Source organism: Saccopteryx bilineata, chromosome 11 (genome assembly GCF_036850765.1).
Source record: "Saccopteryx bilineata isolate mSacBil1 chromosome 11, mSacBil1_pri_phased_curated, whole genome shotgun sequence".
NCBI classification, from domain to species: Eukaryota; Metazoa; Chordata; class Mammalia; order Chiroptera; family Emballonuridae; genus Saccopteryx; species Saccopteryx bilineata.
Window position 1 is genome coordinate 54775744 of NC_089500.1, and position 22365 is coordinate 54798108.

The following is a 22365-nucleotide window of genomic DNA, read 5'->3' on the forward strand; positions in this document are numbered from 1 at the left end:
ATAATCCAAAGATGATATGCAGCAGAAAGCTGAGATTCATTTGATCAGGATGGTGGCAGTTTGCAGGGTAGCAGATGTCCAATTGGACATTACCTTGCAAGGTGATTTTGTGACAGCTTACATTTTCCCATCTTTGTGGACATATCTTTATTCTTTTTTTTTAATGTTTCTTTTATTTTTTTAAGATTTTATTTATTCATTTTAGAGAGGAGGGAGAAGGGGGGTGGAGCTGGAAGCATCAACTCCCATATGTGCCTTGACCAGCAAGCCCAGGGCTTCGAACTGGTGACCTCTGAGTCCCGGGTTGGCTCTTTATCCACTGCGCCACCACAGGTCTTTATTCTTTAAAGAGCAACTACTGTGGAATCTGGCACCCAGTTGTCAGTAAGTAGCATCCCTATGGAGTAGTATTCACATAAGGTTGTTTAGATTTAAAGTGCTTCTAATTACATACATACATACATACATACATACATACATACATACATAAAACAGGTTTCTGATTTATCTGTTAGCCAGTCTCACTATTGGAATCCACTTAGCCTTCAACCTTACATCCCGAGCTTAGAAATTGTAAGCAAACGTCTATTCTTTCACTTGGGTGGTGCTATTGATTGAGAAAGGAGCTTGTGAGGGCGGGACGGCTCTGTGGAGCCCATACCACCTCCGAGCCGGTGGCTCATTCAGCGGCAGGGTCTGAACCGACTACCCGTGAGAGACAGCTGCTGGGTTTACTGCGTGATGAGGTAACAGCTGGGGAAAGAAGCTTAAGGAATGGGGACTCGAGGCCAGGATGATAGCTGGGAAAGGAAGCAGCACTTGGCCACCTGCCCTGGAGCTCAAGCTATTCTGGGGCAGGAGTGCGAGTGGGGACCCTCTCTGGTGGGAGCCCTGGGGACCATTCTCCAGAGCTTGTGCCCAGAGGTTACATCACGCATGGCATCATGGCGGCCACCCACTGCCTGCAGGACAGATCCCAGAGTCATCAAGGGTTCATCTCGTCAACATGCTTCCTTACACAAGTGGTAACACATTCACAGAATAAAAGCATTGGTTAAAAAAAAGGGGGAGGCAGTGTAAAATTGCAAACAAATGCTTTATTCCTCTCTTCACTGACTTTGAGATTATTCATTTTTAGACGGAAATGCAGGAACATTGAACAAATAAATGACTCTTGAATATCTCCTATGTTTTGCCTCCTAGCAGTTGTTAATAAACTTCCACACTACTCTCCATTACACGAAGGGCAGTGCTTCCCCTTCGCCATGGCTGTTTCCATCTGAAGATGGCAGGAGTCTGTGGCGCACGTGTGCGCCAATAGCTTTTCTACCAGGTGACCTGGCAGCATTTCTGTGTGCCCCCCTTAGCTTAGCTTGGTGAGAACTTGTATTGCTTTGTCCATCTCCCTCCCAATGATGCAGTTCCATAGATCTGGTCATTCAAATTAATAAGCACCTCAGCCTTCATATGGACCAGTCTCTCCCCCAACCATGAATTTTCCATGATAAGAAGGATCAAGAATGGAAGGTAAAAAGATTTCTTACTGTGGATTTATTTATTTTGCCTTTGTTTGGGTGAAATACCAAAAACACCTGGTAGCAACAATATAGTTATTTATTTGCTTTATCTGATTTTCAGAGGTTAATTTTTAGAAAGGAGCATTTCTTCAATAATATGCATAATTCTTTGAAAGCAGATGAGAAATTCAAGAATACAAAGGAAATGTTTTAACCAATTTTCTTCTTAAAGAGTGAGGAAACCAAAGGGAAAACTGGAACATAGCATCACAGGATCATCGTTTTGGAAAGGAATGGAAATTTGATGACCTGCCTGAATTAGAGATTCATTAGTAGTATATACTGATCCCCTGCTGTCAAGACGGACTCTACACCAGAACAGCATTCTGTAGGAGGTGCTCTGCACACAGGCAGGTGGATTCTGCATCTTTACTTCCTGAGCCCCAGGTACGCATGTTCACCTGTCTGCTAGACAACCCCACCTGCGGATAGCACAAACTTTTCAGTCATGCAGGTGGAACACCCCACGCCCTTTATTTACAGCCTTGACTGTCCTTCTCATCCACTCCATGCATTGCATTTAGTCACCAGGTCTTAAGCCCGAAGCAATTGATTTCTTTTCAAGTTACCATATTTCCCCATGTATGTATGACTTGGCTTTTTTTAAAAAAAAATTTGGGGTCTAAAAACTGGGTGCATCTTATACAGTGGTTGTGGAAGTGTGCCATTTCAAATGCCATAAGTGGAACTGAAGACAAGGCAATATATAAAGACAGTGATTTGTCATCAAGCACAGACAAGGACAGGCTAATGGATGGGAGTTTTGACAGTGATGAGGAGTTGTATGAATTTTATGATGAATAAAACTTGAGTTCAATAACTTTATGTAATACATTTATTTTTCAAATGTCGGGCCCCAAAATTAAGGAGCGTCTTATACATGGTACATTTTCAGCCTCAAAAAGCAAGAGGAATCATTTACTAAAGGAGGTAGTGCAGGGAGTGGGTTGCATCCTCTGAATTTGGTCTTGACCTGCCCTTCCATTTTTTGGTAGCTAGTTTCGTCTACCTGTCTCCAACCCTTCTCTCTGCAAGACACATGCCCCATTTGCCCTGCCTTTAGTCTCTCCATCTTATTTCATGATGTTGAGCTGTATCTTTCTCCACCGAGAACCTGCATAGACTGGCAAACTGGCAATACGACGCTCTGTGGTTTGATCCCCAGCATCAGCCCCTGAGTCACATCCTTGTGAGCAGACACGTTCCTTCATCTGGGCTTGGGTTGTGCCTAATGGTCTGCACCTAAAGAACTGGCTCCTAAATTATTGCTTTTTCCTTTCTTTCTCCCTCACAAAGGACATCTACTCCACTAGGGCACACTTCATATTTTCAGTGAAGTGTTTGATGACTAAACAAATAAATGAGTAAACATGCAAATGTAAGATAAACCAGGGAGAAAAAAATTAATTTTAGGTAACAATACATGCTGCAATTTATCCTTGCTCACTGTCGACTCATTTGCTTTAAACCTGAGATAACCAGAAAGCCTGGTTTTGCAGACAATGAAAAACTTACTTTAAAAATGTGGTAAATACCCTGGCCAGATAGCTTCGTTGGTTAGAGCATCATTCTGAACAGCAGAGGTTGCTGGTGGATCCCCAGTCAGGGCGCATACAGGTGCAGATCAATGTTCCTGCCTCTCTCTCTCTCTCTCTGTCTCTCTCTCTCTCTCTGTCTCTCTCTCTCTCCTTCTTTTACTAAAATCAATCAATAAAAATTTTTTTTTAATATGAAAACATATGTGAAGCTATGTTTGCAGGGGGCATGGGAAAGCTGTTGGTTTCCCGAAGCTCGTTCATGTATCTACAGACTAACACTTTCTTTGAGAATGTGAGGCCAGTGCAGACTCCATCCGCATTGAACAGGAGCGCGGTTTTACAGTGGGCTTGTCCACCTTGTTTTCACTGCCAGAGCTCAGAGCCAAATTTGATTCAATCACAACAACCATTATGAAGAGATTATACTCACCGTACGCACAACCTTTCTTTGACCTTGCTTTATCTGTATTCCTCTTCTATTAAATTTCTTATGTCTTTGTTTTGCTTTTCTTTATTGTATTCAAAAAGTATACACATTAACATAAGTTACCAGAAGGGCTTCCTTCAAAAACATTGAGGTCCACACTCCCCCATGGCATTGTGCCGTGGGATGGAATTAGACATGGGGTTGTTGGCATTCTGTTATGCGTTTAGCCTTTAAGACCAAAACCCACCATACTTACAAGGCTCAATTCCCTACAACGTCAAGTCTCATTTTGCGAGCTGGAATCACTTAGAAGACAACTTTCTCATTTTGGGAAAGGCCCCAGGAAATAAAATCATTTTAACATGAAAATGTTCTACATTAAATTGCTATATTACAAACAACTCATAACAAGTAGAGCAGAGAGAAAGCCTAGAATAACAAGCTAGTTAGTATGCCATCTCTTCCTCTATTTCTGATGAGCTCCACACAACGCTGAGTTCTCAGAAACCCTCACTATCATCCTCTCTACACACTAGAGAAATTTTGTGGTTAGAACAATGTTTAAGGCTAATGTAAACCAGAAGTTTAAAACTGCCATCATTTCAGCAGCGCTGAACTAATAAAGAGTTCTAACTTGGAACGTAAATCCCTCTAGGGGGCCATGGCTCTCAGCTGCTGCTCTGAAGCTGAAGTAGGTCTCATCAGCATAGTCTCTCTGCTCCCCTCCTCAGGTGTGCGTTACCCTGGAGCCTAGAGGCACATTAACAGTCCCCAAACAGATGGGCTTCCCCTTTATGTGTTCCTTTCCTCTTGAGCAAGAAAGCACAACTGCACTGAGCAATTCTGTGTGAAAGATTTCTTAAATCCCTCAGCAGCTTTTCGCCTGTTCAGCCGGGACGGGAACCAGGAAGCTGCACACACTTCTAGCCCATCAAGGACTAAGCGTTCTTATTCAGAGTCTTATCCATTCTGGGGCATGGATGATGTGTTTATTAGCAAGCATTACTATCTTCAGGAACATTTTACTCCACCCACTTTCTAATGGGCTTTCCGGAGCCTTCTGTACTATCAAGAGTATGCTAACTATTGTAACTAACACCCCTCTCCCAATATCATCATTTCAATGGAATACAAATCTTATTCCCTGCTCAAGTCACAGGTCAATGTGGAGAGGGGTCTGGGTAAGGGGTGGAATACATCTAGGGGTGTTTCCTAGACTCCTTTCATCTTCCATCCTCTTCTAGGTCCATTGTGTTCTCTTCTTTTGTTCGAAGGTTGGAGACTAAGACAGTGTGGAAACTTGTGTGGGAAGCTCTTCTGGGTCAGGCCTGTAGGTGGCACTCTTCGCTCTGCCCACATTCTCTGTCATGTGGATACATCCATGGACAGCTGAGGTTAACGTAAGTGGTTTGGCTGAGTGCCACAAAGCGAAAGAAATTGGGGTGTAGGGAGAGCACACAGCAGTCTCCCCTGCCACTCCAGATTTGGTTGCACCCAATTTTCTACCTTTGTAATATTAGCAGTTTTTGGTGAAGGGACTATTTGCCAAGAATTTACGCCAGTAAGGAACGAGCTGTCTTGTTTGTTCTTGGATTCTATTTTAAACCATTTTCCAAAGTCTCTGCCTTCACTATCAATACCTACCCGGACCTGTGATTCGCTTCAAATTTTGATTGCTTGTTTCTCTTACCCAGTTTCAAGTGTCTTAATCAGAGGAATGACTCACATGCCTTTAGGGGTCAAGGAAACAGAATGTAGTGAGATGAGTGTAAGAGCAGGTGGATTGCTGAGGCTGCTCAGCATAGGGAGAGCACCTCCAGTGGGAGGGGAGGAGGGGCTGCTGGGGGATCTCGCCAGATGGTCCCAAGGAGGAAGGTGGAGGAAGGTGGCCTGAGGTTGTGAGAGCTTCTACTTGTTTTAGAGACCCAGCAACCAGATTCATAAGTACAATGTCTTCATTCGTAATGTTCCCACCACTGATTAAACTATCTTGAAGGCTCTGAGCAGGCCGCTCTAAATATATTCAAGGGCCAGACTCACCTGGTAGGCTCCTGTTTTGCAACTTCTCTTTTTAACTTTTCTGCCCTGGTGAGTAAAGTCAAGGGTTTAGAAAAAATCAGAGCACTGAACCCCAGGCCTTTACACAGGGCAGAGGTGAAGGTGACTCCTGCTGCCTCACAGGCCTAGTATTGGGTGTTTAAGGGCATTCCACTCTAGAAGGGTAATAAGACTCAGAATTCTACATGTTGAACACCCTTGTTATTTCTTTGCAAATGTTACAAACATTGCGTGAAAAAGTCAAAGGTAGCCTGGCCAGGCGGTGGCGCAGTGGATAGAGCATCGAACTGGGATGCTGAGGACCCAGGTTCAAGACCCCGAGGTTGCCAGCTTGAGCGTGGGCTCATCTGGCTTGAGCAAAGCTCACCAGCTTGGACCCAAGGTCGCTGGCTTGAGCAAGGGGTTGCTCTGTCTGCTGAAGGCCCACGGTCAAGGCACATATAAGAAAGCAATCAATGAACAACTAAGGCGTCGTAATGCACAACAAAAAACTGATGATTGATGCTTCTTATCTCTCTCCATTCCTGTCTGTCTGTCCCTCTCTATCCCTCTCTCTGACTCTCTCTCTCTCTATCCCTGTAAAAGAAAAAAAAAAAGGTAGCTTTCATGGGCAAAAAGGAAAAGGATGGTAGATCAAACTTGGATGCTGCTGAATAGAAAACTGATCTGAGTGTGTGTGTGTACGTGTGTGTACATGCACGTGTGTGTGTGTGTGTGTTCCTGACCCAACCAGGTCCAGTTACTCAGTAGTTGTCAACCAAAAACAACTCCAAGAAGACTTCATGAGAAGGAATGTGTTGATTGCCAACATGCAGGCAAGGATGGGGGATGGAGTCATGTCCCCAAAGTGGTGTGTCCCTGAACAAAGAATCAGATTCATCTTTATTTAAGGAAATCATGAATAAACATTGAGGTGAACTTCTCATCACAGCATATATAGGTGGGGAAATTGCTATTAGTGTGCAGTTAGAAAAGATGGCTATACAAACATCATATGTTCAAACATGGAGGACAATCTCTGCCCTCTGGGAGGAGTGTTTAGCAGTATCATAAGGGTATGGTTTAGCAGTATAATAAGTATATCAGAATGGTTCAGGAAGAAGTTGGTATTGAGATCTCCAGGCAGCTTCGGCCAGCCTTGGGCAGTGTGAGCCAGATTGGCTCCTGGTTCTGCAGATCATCCTGGGCTTGTCCCTGAACAGACAGGCCTGGCATTCATCAGTGTTGGGAGGGGAGAGGCATGAAAGAAAGTTTAACTGAGTGAGTCTCAGTGTTTCTGTTCAACTCAGCAGATTACAGGATATTGTTACAAAACCTCGAGACATCCAGGTGATCTAAGTAGGTTTACAGGTTAAACGAAGCAAAGTTGTGAATTTTAAATTAAAGTTAATGCATTCTACACTACCTGCAAGGCTGTGCGCATATATGTATATTTACAAGGTGGTGGTGGTGGTGGTGTTTGTGTGTGTTTGTGTGGTATGTGTACATGTGTGGTATGTGTGTAGTGTATGTATGTGTGAGCTCAAGTACTCAACAGAGGTTGTCTCTATTTAAAGTGACATATATTTTAATCAAATTAGCAAGAGGGCCTGGTAGAAATACATAATTTTATAGTATTTGTTTTGTAAAACCATGCAAAGGCATGGTGGAAATGTAAGGGAAGGAAGGTGGAGATGAAAGAAGTGTGATCAACAATATAGTGAAAAGTATTATCTTAAAACCACTTAATAACCACAAAAGACTAATAGGAGTAGCAGTGAAAACGGGAGAGGTAGACACATTGGGGGGGAGGGGCTTCCCAGCAGTGACTTGGGTAGGCCTGCAGTGGAGGGAGTGCCCACTTCTCTAAGCAGCAAAGCAGTGCCAACATTTTTCTTCAAGGATAGATGAGCCAAGAATCCCTCACCGAGTAGGAGGTTGGTCTGGATGACTTTAATGATCTCTCGCAAAACTGAGATTCTGGGTCTTCCAGGATAGAATTTGCAGAAAAGGAAAGGGTTAAGTTACAGTATACAGCAAGTTCCAAATTAAAAGGACATAAAAAAGCAAAATAAATATGTAAATCCTTAAAGGGAAGGATATGAACTAAGAGAAGGGTAACACATAGCAATGAATAGAAATGATTTTAAGGATAACAATTACTTTAAAGTCATAAAAGGAAATAAAATGTGTTTGTGTCCTGTGGAGTGGGGGTGGGGGAGGAGGATTCCGGAAGCTCTTCCTGTGCAGAAGAAGGCTTTGCTGGAGGTCTGACCTTGCACCCTTTCCAGCCCTCAAGAGCCACAGCTGTTATTCTTACATATTGTCCAGAGCTCAGGTTTCCAGCCTAAGACATGCTACATGCATTCAGTAACAGATGCAGTAGTATTTGATTTAGTCTGCTTAAAGTTATTTTGTTTTCATTCCCTTGCTACCACTTTCTTTACAACATTATTTCTCATGAACAGAAGTTTTGTCCAGATCTTATATACCATGGAGAGGTTTTATTCTTTAAATGTCTTCTCTGTGATACAATTCCAATCTTAGAAATCTTTCCTTTTGTAAGAGACTGGTGTTAATAATGGACCAATAAAACTTTGCATTTTTTAGCTAGCCACTTGCCAAGGTAAGTCTTTTGAGATAGCATATTCAATTTCTTCAACCTTATTATTTTTTTCTACACTTAATTTTTTTAAAGTATATTGTGAAACTTAGCATAGTCCCACTCCATAGAGACATGAATCTTCAATAATTAAATGTAAGTCATTAGTTGTAGTTTACTTATCTAGTTTTCCCCAATTTCACAACACATCTTTGTACGCCATATTGTGTGTTCACCTCACACCCAACTCAAGTCTTCATCCATCACCATTTCTCCCCCTCTACCTTTCTCCACCTCTCCCCGCCAACAGGCACCACACTGGGGTCCATGTCTGTTTTTCTTTCTTTTTCTTTTTCTTCCTTTTCTGCTCAATCCCTCTACCCTTTCACCCCACACCCCAGCCCAACTGCTGTCAGCCTGCTCTCTACCTATGAGTCTGTTTCTATTTTGTTCATTAAGTTCTATACATGAGTGAGATCATACAGTACTTGTCTTTCTCTGCCTGGCTTATTTTACTTAGTATAATGTTCTACATGTCCTTCCATGCTGCCACAAAAGGTAAGATTTCCTTCTTTTTTTTATGGCCAAATAGTATTCCATTGTGTAAATGCACCACAGCTTTTTAATCCACTCATATAATAATGGACACTTGGGCAACTTCTAGATCTTGGCTATTGTAAATACTGTTGCAATGAACATAAGGGTGCATGCATTTTTTTTCAAGTTATCGTTTTGGGTTTCTTCAGATAAATTTCCAAAAGTGGAATTGCTGGGACATAAGGCAGTTCCATTTTTAACTTTTTGAGGTACCTCCATATTGCTTTCCACAGTGGCTGTACCGATTTGGCAAGGGTTCCCTTCTCTCCACATACCCTTGCCACCACTTGTTGTTTGTTGATTCATTGGTGATAACGACTCTGACAGGTGTGAGGTGTTATCTCATTGTGATCTTCATTTGCATTTCTCCAATGATTAGTTCATTGAATGTTTTTCTTATATGTCTACTTATCTCATTTTACCCAACTAAATTTCATTTTTGGGGGAAAAAAGCAAAATATTTTAAATCTCTTTATATTTTTAAAAACTTTGAAATTTGCTTAACTTTCATTAGCTAATGATACAGATTTCTGACAAATATATTAGAACCTCATAGTGGCAGATATATTTACTCTAAAACCCTCTGCAGGTGAAAGACAGGAATTTTCATGAACTCAGTAAGTATGAGACAAAAATCACACTGAACTTTCTTTTTCCCAGAAGTTCAGTTGCCTTCATTTATCACAGCACTGGATGGAGCCAAAAAATAAATAAATAAAAATCAAAGATTAACTAAAATTTAAGGTAAATGTAACATTCTTTTAGTTATATGATAAATTCAATTAAGGCAAGTGAACTCTTCTGAAAGGAATAGATAGATAAATATAAAATGCCACAGGACTGAGCTGAAACTGAGAATTCACCTTTTTTTTTGCCCCATTAACACTACACTGTACTTAGTGCTGCTGGCAGGTCTCCATTTATGGCAGGGGGAGTCAACCTTTTTATACCTACCGCCCACTTCTGTATCTCTGTTAGTAGAAAAATTTTCTAACCACTCACCGGTTCCACAGTAATGGTGATTTATAAAGTAGGGAAGTCACTTTACTTTATAAAATTTATAAAGCAGAGTTACAGCAAGTTAAAGCATATCATAATAATTACTTACCAAGTACTTTATGTCAGATTTTCGCTAAGTTTGGCAGAATAAATGTTTATAAAACAACTTCCTATAGTTAAAGCTATCTTTTTATTTATACTTTGGTTGCTCCGCTACCGCCTACCATGAAAGCTGGAACGCCCCCTAGTGGGCGGTAGGGACCAGGTTGACTACCACTGATTTATGGTTCTGAACGCTCCCCTTGAACAATGAAGATGATTTCAAGAGGGAGTCTCTTGAAATACCCATGGTCTCTACTCACATTTGGATTCCTTTTAAGTTGTCATTTAGAAATAAGAAGCCGAAGGAGAAATTCAAGAACTGCATATTCTCCCAAACCAAACAGCTGCCACAACAGTACAGTAGAGACATATTAAGGGACCTAAGGGATGAAGACAAATAAGCGAACACCCAGTTGAGACCAACCAGGTAGACGGTACTTCCCCATGCTCTTTCCAGTGTGAGTGCTGCTCACCTTGGTACCGGGGCCCGTGTCCAACCTCCACAGGGACACTCAAGCACAGGGAGATGACAAAAATGTCATATCCGTTGATTATAGAGTGAAACAAGTTTTAGAACACATACAGCTGTGAATTATCACTTGATAGGAAATTCCTCCTAGATAAAAATTGCTCCTACTAACCAATCCTAGAAAAAAACGTAGAAGTGCTTACTGAGAATGAGAAAAGCGGAGATGTTAGTTTTCTTCACTGAAGTATTTGATTCATGAACGTCTGTCTGACCTGCAATTGCTATTGGTTCTACCTTATGTTTTAACTTTGGGTGCATTAAGCAAAGAATGTCTGATCATCATGATTAAGCCCCAAAAATCTGGCATCCTAAAAATGTTGACATTATTTTGGAGCTATGAACCCCAAAAGAATAAAGACTGTGCATAAATTTAAGCAATTAGCACAATCACCATTTTCATTATTATTATTTAAATTAATATTCAGTAATATAACACTATAGTATTGGTCTTGCAGGATGCTTATATTAGCTTAATTTAGCAACACTTTGATATATCCATAATGTCAGTTTAATATAAATTTTTGAGATTGGTCGAAAACTTTTAAATACTTAATCATTTAGAATTTAGGGCTATCTAATACTCTTTGGTACTACAGACCTTTTAGAAGCTCTTGCAAATGGACCCTGAACTCCAACTTCGTGGTTCTGAGAATAGCCTGGCCTCTCATCCACTTTTCCCGAAGGTGCACATCTGTCTTCGAGGAAGTTTCTGCACGTTCTGCAGAGCACGCTGCTGTGAGCACGAAGGGGTGCAACTGCCTGATGGGCCAACCATCCAGGGTTGCAGGTATCACAGGCACATCCCCTCAGTCTGTGAAGAGGAACATATACGGCTGAGACACATGGAAGACTGATTCAAATCTGTTTCAAAGAAAATCTCCCTGCTATTTCATTCATTCATTCACTTCAACTTTTTTTTTTTCTTTTCTGAAGCTGGAAACGGGGAGAGACAGTCAGACAGACTCCCTCATGCGCCTGACCGGGATCTACCCGGCACGCCCACCAGGGGCGACGCTCTGCCCACCAGGGGGCGATGCTCTGCCCCTCCGGGGCATCGCTCTGCCGCGACCAGAGCCGCTCTAGCGCCTGGGGCAGAGGCCAAGGAGCCATCCCCAGCGCCCGGGCCATCTTTGCTCCAATGGAGCCTTGGCTGCGGGAGGGGAAGAGAGAGACAGAGAGGAAGGGGGGGTGGAGAAGCAAATGGGCGCTTCTCCTATGTGCCCTGGCCGGGAATCGAACCTGGGTCCCCCGCATGCCAGGCCGACGCTCTACCGCTGAGCCAACCGGCCAGGGCTCAACTATTTCTTTATTCCTTCATTCAGGAGATGTTTGTTGAGGTCGACTGTGTGTCTGTTATGTGCTCAGAGCTGCAGACATTATTCTGAAGACTAAGGAGAAGAAAAAGAAAAAGAAAGAAGAGGAGGAAGAAAATAAGAATAAGAAGAAAATGGCAGCAGACAAATAATTATTGAACATTTATTACATGTCATGTACTGTGCTGAGTGAGTTATATATTATCTGCTACATGCATTATCTCATTGAATCCTCTCAACTTCTTTAACTAAATGCTGTTATTTATTTCCAATTTTCAGATAAAAGAACTCTGACAGCCAAGCAGAGTAAATTACCCCAGGTCAGGTGGCTAGCAAGTGATTGATCTTGTTTTAGAACCCAAAGCTCTGATTCCAGAGGCGACACCTTATTACGGTAAAGAGCATGGTCTCTGGAAACAACTGCCAGGGTTCAAATTCTGGATCTGCTTTCATTGGCCGCGTCACCTGGGGAAAGATAACCTGCCTCTGACCCAGTCTCCTGTGGAGTTGTTATGAAAATAGGTTTCTTAGTGTCCGTCAAACCCCAGAGAATAACATTTGGCACCTCAAAGTGTTTTTATTATTTCAAGCCCATACTATTCACTACCACTTTCCTGTGTCTGGCGAGAATCATGATCAGTGGGTAGACCATTACTATGCAGTGTGTGAACGGCTCAGACAGAAGCCTAAGGCGCTAGTGTAATGAGCCGGTAGTCTGGGACTCAGACACGCTTGGAGCTTCAGGGGATGCTTCTGAGAGGCACCTGAGTGAGAGGCCTGAAGAAGGAGGAGCCAGCGAGGTGAAGGTGCAGGAAGCTGGGACCTGAGCTCAGGAAAGACTAATTGTCTCTGAGAAACACGAGATAAAAAGAAATTAATTCAGAGAATTATTGCAGGTCTTTACTAATGTTTACCTGCCTATTGAAGTAGAAAATAGCACACTTGAAGAATACAGTGTAAAGAATATTTAGAAATATATGCTTACTATGGAATCTGGAATTAGCATTTCAGACATCAAGAATTTTAAAAGTTCTTTTGGTAACTGTTAATTGGTATTAAACACTTAATACCCACACTGTGTACGCAGCACACACAGAAATGTCAACTTTCTCATCCTTCTGTTGCCTACTAGTCCTTCTTTGTCCTTCTCTGTTTCTGTCCCCTCTGCTCCCCATTGGCGTACCCCCAGTGGCAGAGTGACAGTATCAGGGTTAAGTGACTGCATAAGCCTTTTTTCACCTCAGTTTGTCCAACAGCCTCCGCGATGCCCCGCTGGGGAGAAAAGACAGCTCAGGTAACGGAAATCAGGAGGAAAAAATTATGTTCAGAAAAACATATCACAGCTTAGCTTTCTTCAATCTAGTGCATCTGATGTGAGTGAGGTAAGACCTTCCTCAGCTCTCCTGCCTGCTCTACAGCCATCATTTCCTTACCTTCTATAAAACCGCCTCAATAACCAAAAGAAGTATTTTCCTCCAAAACCAAATTAATAATATAATATAATTAAAATAGATTACAATTTTAATCAAGGCTATTATGAGCTCCAACCTGATCCTAGATATAAAAGGCATTACTTCCTCACCTCTCAGCAGGAGAGGGCATTGTAACTAATCACTCAGCCCCGGATCAGGGTGAATCCTCACAGAAGCAAAGGGAGAGAGATACTGCTTTTTCTGGCCCTGGCCACAAGTCCCCGCGACAGTGAGAGGGAAGATGCAGCATCTTTCTCCCCTGCAGCAGGAGAAAAGGAGATGCTGACCATTTTCATTACAAAATTCTAACCAAACAAAATGAATTTTTAAGTTAAATTTCACTTCTTTTCTGTATAATAAGACCTGTGCTTTTAAAAAAAATTCCTCAAGGACAGAGTATTCCTCGCGAACACTGCCTAATTTTCTGTAACTGTGACTCTGCCAGCTCCCACCTGCTCCTGCTCTGTTATTGGCAGCAAGGCAACAAGGCCAGAGGTGCACAATGTCATATTGAAGCAGATGCTTCCGCTACCCGGGAGGTCTTTTCAGTGTGATGATGGTCATAGCAGTGTTTTTTTTTTTTAATTTCTACTTTCTATGGTTGCAAAGAAAGAAAGGCTTGTTTGCAAAGTCCAGACAGAGTCCCTGCTTCTTTTTCATGACCTTTCTATCCTTTTGCTTATTAGAACACAAACTCATCCAAATTGCCTTTAAAAAAAATGAAACCTAATAGTACACTTGCAAAGTCACAGTGTAATTTTTTTTTTTTTTGGTATTTTTCTGAAGCAGGGAGGCAGAGACAGACTCACGCATGTGTCCAACCGGGATCCACCCGGCCAGCCCACTAGAGGGCGATGCTTTGCCCGTCTGTGGTGTTGCTCCATTGCAACCGGAGTCATTCTAGTGCCTGAGGTGGAGGCCATGCAGCCATCCTCAGTGTCCGGGCTCACTTTGCTCCAATGGAGCCTTTGCTGCGGGAGAGGAAGAGAGAAATAGAAAGGAGAGTGGGAGGGGTGGAGAAGCAGATGGGTGCTTCTCCTGTGTGCCCTGACCAGGAATCAAACCCATCACTCTACCACTGAGCCAACTGGCCAAGGCACAGTAGAATTTTATGAGCTGATTAAATATTACTTGACCAATATTTTTTTTCCATTAGAAAACCTACAAATGTCTCACAGTATAGATATGAAAATTCTCCAGGCCAAAATAGATCATTGTTTTAGTTGTATGTTTACTTGCAAGGCACTGTGCACTGAAATTGTGTTCTTAATATTTCTATTCTATTAATTCATGTAAGTAGATGATAAAACCAACATAACTGAGTATGGTAGATAATTACATGATCTTTCTCTGTTCTGAATACCTTTAAAGTTGTTGTCTGTGTACATGGTGAGTAGGTGGTCCAATCTAAGAAGCACAACTGGAAAGTGTGTATTTGGGGAGCAAATAATAAGTATAATTTAAATATACATTATTCTGTAATTGCAATCTACATTGCTGCCTTTAAAGAGTGCACTAATAGGTCCTGGCCGGTTGGCTCAGTGGTAGAGCGTTGGCCTGGCGTGCAGAAATCCCGGGTTTGATTCCCGGCCAGGGCACACAGGAGAAGCGCCCATCTGCTTCTCCACCCCTCCCCCTCTCCTTCGTCTCTGTCTCTCTCTTCCCCTCCTGCAGCGAGGCTCCATTGGAGCAAGAATGGCCCGGGCGCTGGAGTGGCTCTGGTCGCAGCAGAGCTACGCCCCTGGTGGGCAGGGCGTCGCCCCCTGGTGGGCGTGCCAAGTGGACCCAGTCGGGCGCATGCGGGAGTCTGTCTGACTGTTTCTCCCCGTTTCCAGCTTCAGGGGGGAAAAAAAAAGTGCACTAATCCTGTATGAAATGACCCCAGACTTCAATTTTTGAGTATGATACCTGCTAAATTTATAGCTTTGCTATTTCCTCTTGGGCTATCAGAATGTCAACAGTGACTACTTTGTACTGTTTTTAGTTTGACTTTTAAGAATCGTTTTCATTTTAAGGTTTTTAATTTATTGGAGACTTTTAAAAGAAGGGCTGGTCTGCTGAGGATTTGTGACTTCTATTTTGATGTTCAGAAGTCTTTTGCTTTGTTCCTGATTCTCAGTGGTCATCTGGATAGTTGAAGTTTTCAGATAAATGAGAGATGGACCATACCAGGATAAGTGTTTGAAATAGAAACTTTGTGTGCCTCAGAGTAAACCATTCTGAATAGTAAAATATGTTTCCTATTAAAATAATCTGGCTGCCTATATATCTCTGACATACCAAAGTTAAAATTAATTCTAATTCTTCTTTGACCAAAATCAAATGTTTTTACTGTGACAACATCTCCCCAAAATAGCTTTCTTTTCACTCGATGCCAAGTGATTACTACCTTATTTCTAAAACCTTTTACAGCTCTCATGTTACAAGAATATGGCTATGGCAATATACAGTTCTTTATTTTTCAACACATCTGAACTTGATTTTGGCAAAAAACAAAGCACACATTTCAAGCAAATGTGCAAAAACGATGATGCATATGAACAAAAGAAAGTTTAAATTATCATGATCATTCAATCCGTTTATGATTATGGCAAAATATTTCCAGCACAATACATTTGTTGAACACATGCTTGGCAGCCTTCCAAAATCGTTTCATAGGAAAATCAAGAACTCAGAGGACAGAAGTTTCTGCTAAAGCTACAACATGGAAATAATACGGTTGTGAGAATATCAAATAATTATTAACTATTTTATTTTCATTTCATCTTTTACATTTAATGCAAATTTTAAAAACTTTTGGTAGAAACAACCAGATTAAAATCTACTGTAAGGACTTTCTGGGCAAACTGGAGTTCAGGAACATCTTTCAAACACGCACATATATGTGTCCACGTTGAAGGTGATTCTTTTACTAAATCTCTTACTTTCTAGCCAATTTGGTGTCAATGAAGAAAATGATGAACTAAATCAAAGAGTCAGATAATTATTTTCTCTAATAAAGGCAAATTTACCTTTTTTCTGATGTCAATTGTAATGTGTATTCATGGAGAAAACTCAAGCAGTCCTCTGTGGATTAAAATTTTGATCAAGCCCATGTCACAAGACCATCAGATGTTTTTAAAATTGAAGAAGTTAGGCCACTCAGAGTGAGGCACCCTAAACATTTAGAACATCCTTCTAAGCATCTCTTTATGCATGTACATACATGAATAGAGGCACATAAACCATTTCAAATAAATAGAATTATATGTATTATTTCATAAACTGCATTTAAATTAAGGGATAATAATCATCTTTCCCTGTCTATAATTATAGATATAGGTAATCTGTCAGAGTTACACAGCATTCTCATATATGCTAGACCAGGGGTCCCCAAACTTTTTACACAGGGGGCCAGTTCACTGTCCCTCAGACCGTTGGAGGGCCAGACTAAAAAAAACTATGAACAAATTCCTATGCACACTGCACATATCTTATTTTAAAGTAAAAAAACAAAACGGGAACAAATACAATATTTAAAATAAAGAACAAGTAAATTTAAATCAACAAACTGACCAATATTTCAATGGGAACTATGCTCCTCTCACTGACCACCAATGAAAGAGGTACCCTTCCAGAAGTGCGGCCGGGGTCGGATAAATGGCATAAGGGGGCCGCATGTGGCCCGCGGGCCGTAGTTTGGGGACCCCTGTGCTAGACCATAGTGTATTCAACTAATTCTGTATTAAAGGGTGCTTAGGTAACTTCCAGGATTTATTATTTTTAAAAAAAATACTGTGGTGAACACTTTGTAAATTTAACTATTTATCTTGTGTGAAATGTTTATGAAGTTCCTTTTAAGTATTGGAAACCTGTGGACATACTCAGGCAATGATTTTTTGTTTCTCATGAAAAGTTGAATTGACATTGTCTATTGCCTATGATCTTAAGCAATGACTGCAAAGATTTATGTTGCCCTTTGCAAAGTAGAAAATATATATTTTATTACTAGAAACAGAGCTTATAATGTTTGAAATTCCCCCCTGTAAAGCCTTTATTTTGTTTGTTTAGATGAATTTAGCTTTCCTTTTGTGTATGATATTAAAATACTCTTGGAGAGGAGGAAAAAAAAGATGCATTTCATCCGATATATACTGCTCACAAAAATTAGGGGATATAGGGAGGGGAGGGGCACAAAGAAAACCAGATAGAAGGTGACAAAAGACAATTTGACTTTGGGGGAGGGGTATACAGCACAATCAAATGTCAAAATAATCTGGAGATGTTTTCTCTCAACATATGTACCCTGATTTATCAATGTCACTGCATTAAATTTAATTAAAAAAATAAAACATTAAAAAAAATTAGGGGATATTTTCCCACTTCATATTCATTTTGAAATATCCTCTAATTTTTGTGAGCAGTATAGTTCAGCTAAATAATTACAGCTTTGAATGTGCTTGTGTCCTAAGAAAGGGCAGTCTTGTATTTTAAGGAATTATGTGTATAGCAGTAATGTTATTGTCAGCTAAATCTTTACTTCTTAGGAAGAAAGGTTTTTTTCTGGGTCTTACTGTTAATAAAAATAAATCAAATATTTGGATTGTTTGCTTTTACTTGATTTAAAAATAAAGAGTCAACAAAAAAGTGAAGAAACATTTCTAAGACCATTGAGTAGTTTTAAAGATTAGAATGAAGGCTTTATGCTAAAGGAGTAACTAGACACAATTATACTGGTTTGTTTTAAGAAGTTCCAAAGGGGAAAGAAAGATATTACTCTGAGACTGGTGTAGAAAAGCCAAGAATCATTGAGAGCTTCCAGAAAACTGGGACAAAATCAAGAGAAAGGGGTCTTTGTTTATCATGGAATTTGAAATTCAAAAGTAAAGGTTAGTAAGTTTCTAGAGCTCCCTGAAGAATTACGAGTGAGATTTGGGGAGGCAGAGGAGAATAGAGGGAGGAAAGAAGTGTAATAAATCTCAATGGAAGAAGAAGCTGTGAGTAATTCCTTCAAGCAACTAGACTTTATCATGGGAGACATTCATGAAGATTATATAAAGATTTTTCGAGTATTTTTCTCTTTCTTCAGGTCAGCTGAGTTTTTCCTAATGTTCAGTGGAGATCCTTGGTCTTTAATTTATTGTAGCTCTCTCTTACTACATTAGGAGAGCATAGATTGTACTGACCTATTCTTCTGTGCTTAATCCTGAATGGTAAGATTAAGGAAGAATTTTAAAATTCACCCTGACCTTCTATTTCTGGGAATGGCCAGCTACATTATTTAGACCAACCTTCCCACAAAACAAAACAAAACAAAGAACAAACAAACAAACAAAAAAACAGTAAGAATGGGGCTAGTAGTTTTTTTTCCAATGGGAGAAATAAGAGGGTGCTATTTTGGGATGGTTCACACAGAGGCTTCTAGGGTTCTGGCAACATTCTTTTTCTTGATCTAAGGTTTGCCAGGTAATAATTACATCTCTTGATGAATCTGGGAAGTGGTTATTTGTTGTGGTGGTTGTTGTTTTTCATTGTTCTACATGTAATTTATATGTCACAACAAAATAAAAAATTAATTACCTTATTCAGCCCTCAACCTTCAGACAGGTAGATGTTGCCCAATCAAGATACATTTTCAGCCTGACCAGGTGGTGGCGCAGTGGATAGAGTGTCGGACTGGGATGCGGAGGACTCAGGTTCAAGACCCTGAGGTCACCAGCTGAGTGCAAACTCATCTGGTTTGAGCAAGGCTCACCAGCTTGAGCCAGAGGTCGCTGGCTCGAGCAAGGGGGTCACTCAGTCTGCTGGAGCCCCCCGGTCAATGCACATATGAGAAATCAATCAATGAACAACTAAGGAACTGAAACGAAGAATTGATGTTTCTCATCTCTCTCCCTTCCTGCCTGTCTGTCCCTATCTGTCCCTCTCTCTGACTCTCTCTGTCTCCCCCACAAGAAAAAAAAAAGATACATTTTCATTCTCCAGTATTATTTTCCTTTAGAATCCAAACAGCATTCTCAAATCCTACTTCCTATTGGTTTTAATAATATTAGATATCAAATTGAAAGCTATAGACCCAAACTAAAATATTAAAAAGGTTTTCATGAAAATTTTTTTCTAGAGCTTTAAAGTTATGAGGTGGCCAATTAGAGTCATTTGTAATAGGTCGAGTATCCAATTTTCCTACTACAGCAATTTTGTTTCAGCAAAGAATTCCTATTCCTCTCATATAACTGCTTTAAATTCTGTGTTTGGAGTTCTACTTTCTAAAAATTTCCCACAAATCAAAAAGTAATGACATGGTTTTTAATAATTGCAATCAAAAGTTTGATTCTCTGCATTAGCCAAAAGATATGTGGAGCAGAAACTCTTAACTACATTATGAAAAATCATTGTCATCATAAGAGTAGTTTCATCAACAGCTAAACTTAATTGAGATAACTACATCATGTGAATTATTTGAAAATATTATCTCATTTAATATACAAATTTTGTGAGATGGGTGGAATAATTAGTTCCAATTTTTAGAAAATCACAAAATTTAAATATCTTGTTCAACAACAGACAACTAGTGTATAGCTGTAATTCAAATTCAGGTCTAGCCTGACCAGGCAGTGGTACAGTGGATAGAGCATTGGACTGGGATGCAGAGGACCCAGGTTCAAAACCGCAAGGTCACTGGCCTGAGTGCTGGGTTGCTAGCTTGAGCGTGGTATCATAGATATGACCCTATGTCGCTGACTTGATCCCAAAAGTCACTGGCTTGATCCTAAAGGTCTCTGGCTTGAGCAAAGGGTCACTCTTTCTGCTGTAGTCCACTGATCAAGGCACATTTAAGAAAGCAATCAATAAACAACTAAGGTAAAAAAAAATAAACAACTAAGGTGCCGCAACAAAGACTTGACGCTTCTCAATTCTCTCATTTTCTGTCTGTCTGTCCGTATCTGTCCCTCTCGCAAAATAAATAAATAAATAGATAGATAGATAAATAAATAAATAAATATTCAGATCTATCTAACCTCAAAGGCCTAGCATAATAACAGTTTATGTCCTACACAAGTGATAAGGAAACTATCATAATATCGAATCATTAGAAATTGCATCAGATCCTTAATATAGATTTACCACTTAAGGTAAAATTGAATGTAAGATAAAGAAAACATTTAAGTCTCATTGGCCATTTTGTTTTCACTGTATTTCTTCTATCCCTGCATTCACTGAGTCCATATTTGTCTTGAAGAATTGGTTACTCTTACTGTTTTCCTTTCCATATTTATGATATTATCTGGCTAGACAGCCTTTCCTAGATGAAATTAATATTTCAGTTCCATGTGAAATTGAAAATAACCACTTTGAAGAAGTGAGAAATTTATTTTTTAAGTGGGAAGGTAGAGCAGATTACATAGGTCTATCTTCTTAATTAATATGAGGATATCATGTCAAGTTTGATTCCAATGAGATAACGTTATTCCATTTCTGTCTAGTCTTAAATTTGGTGGTACATTAACCAGAATTTATTTAACAATAATGTATGTAGAGAATATATGGTGATATTTGGCTTATAAAAATAAACCAATAGTTAGATAAAGTCAACATTAAACTAAAGTGTTAAGGTTATTTGTAAAGTTGCTTTATTCTACTGTTGATAGGATTCATTAAAATTACTCAAAGTGATCAATTAAATGGAGAAGGGGTTTACTACATTTCTAAAGAAACCATTTTTTTTAAGATTTTTTAAAATTTATTCATCTTAGAGTGGAAGGGGGGAGGTTGCAGGAATCATCAACCACCATATGTGCCTTGACCCCGTAAACCCAGGGTTTCAAACCAGCAACCTCAGCATTCCAGGTCAATACTTTATCCACTTTGCCATCACAGGCCAGGTGGTCTACTACTTCTATCTCCTTAAAGTCTTTAAGCATGGCACTATTTTCTTCTTATTCTACAAAAAGTGATACTGTTTTGGCCAGGGAGTGTGTGTATGTGTGTGTGCATGTGCGTGTGCGTGTGTCTGTGATGGTGGCAGATGGGAGTAAGGATTTCTTCAGAAGTTTCCACTTAGTCAAGCCTGCTTTGATAGATCTTACCTCACAAGCTAAGTAACCAACATGTGCATTTCAATTAAACACTTGAGGACTGGAAAATTGGCCTTGGTGAGGTCTGCAGACTCACTTACTGTGAGATAGACCTTGGCCAGGACTGTGTATTGCCTGACTCTCTTATATTCCACTCTGACAGAGAGATCACCACAGTTTCCATATTTCAATGCCAGCTCAGATGCTCTGTCCATGAAATGTTTGGCTTCTCCCTTTTAACATGCATAGATACCTGAATATATAAATACATAAATATAAAGTAGCACTATTTACATTTATATTTATATTTCAGTTAAAAATGCACAAATCAATTAAGTGTATAATGAGTCCACAGTATACATACAAAAAGAGCAGAAAAATGCATTTTTAAACAAAGGTTATTAACTCTGGACAGTGAGAATGTAAGTAATTTTATTTTCTTTTTATTATACTTTTTACTAATTTCCAAATTTTCTACAAGCATGCATTTTTAAAAGCATTTTTTCTGATTATAAAAGCAATGTATGATCATTGTAAAGAAACTGAAAAATACAAGTAAGCATGTAAAAAAAAGTAAAAATTATATCACCACCCCATTACCTAGAGAAAACAATTGTTAACATTTTGGTATATTTTGCTCTTTTCTGTGCACCCAGATATGAATGTACATGTGTTAAACTTGAGTTGATATTGAGTGTTCAGATGTTTATACTTCTTTATTTTCACTTGGTGAGCTTTTTAATTTACCTTTAATTTTTAAAACACATATTTAATAAAGGCAGAATATTATAGCATGTTCTTTTACTGCTAAGCATTAATATTATCTCCACTTTTTAATGTAAATAATAATATGATAAATAATGTTATGATAAATAATCATATATCAGATTCTTTCCCTGGGATAGATTACAGAAAGTGGGATATGAATTACTTTTATAATTAGAAAAAAATATTACATTAGAAAGTATTAAAAGCTTAAAATATGTCCAGAAGGAGGAAAATGAGTAACAAATAATGAGCACCAAAAGAGAAAAAAAATTATTCACATAAATATCCTATAGAGAAATATTATTCAGCCTTAAAAAGGAAGAAAATTCTGACACATGTTACAATACGGA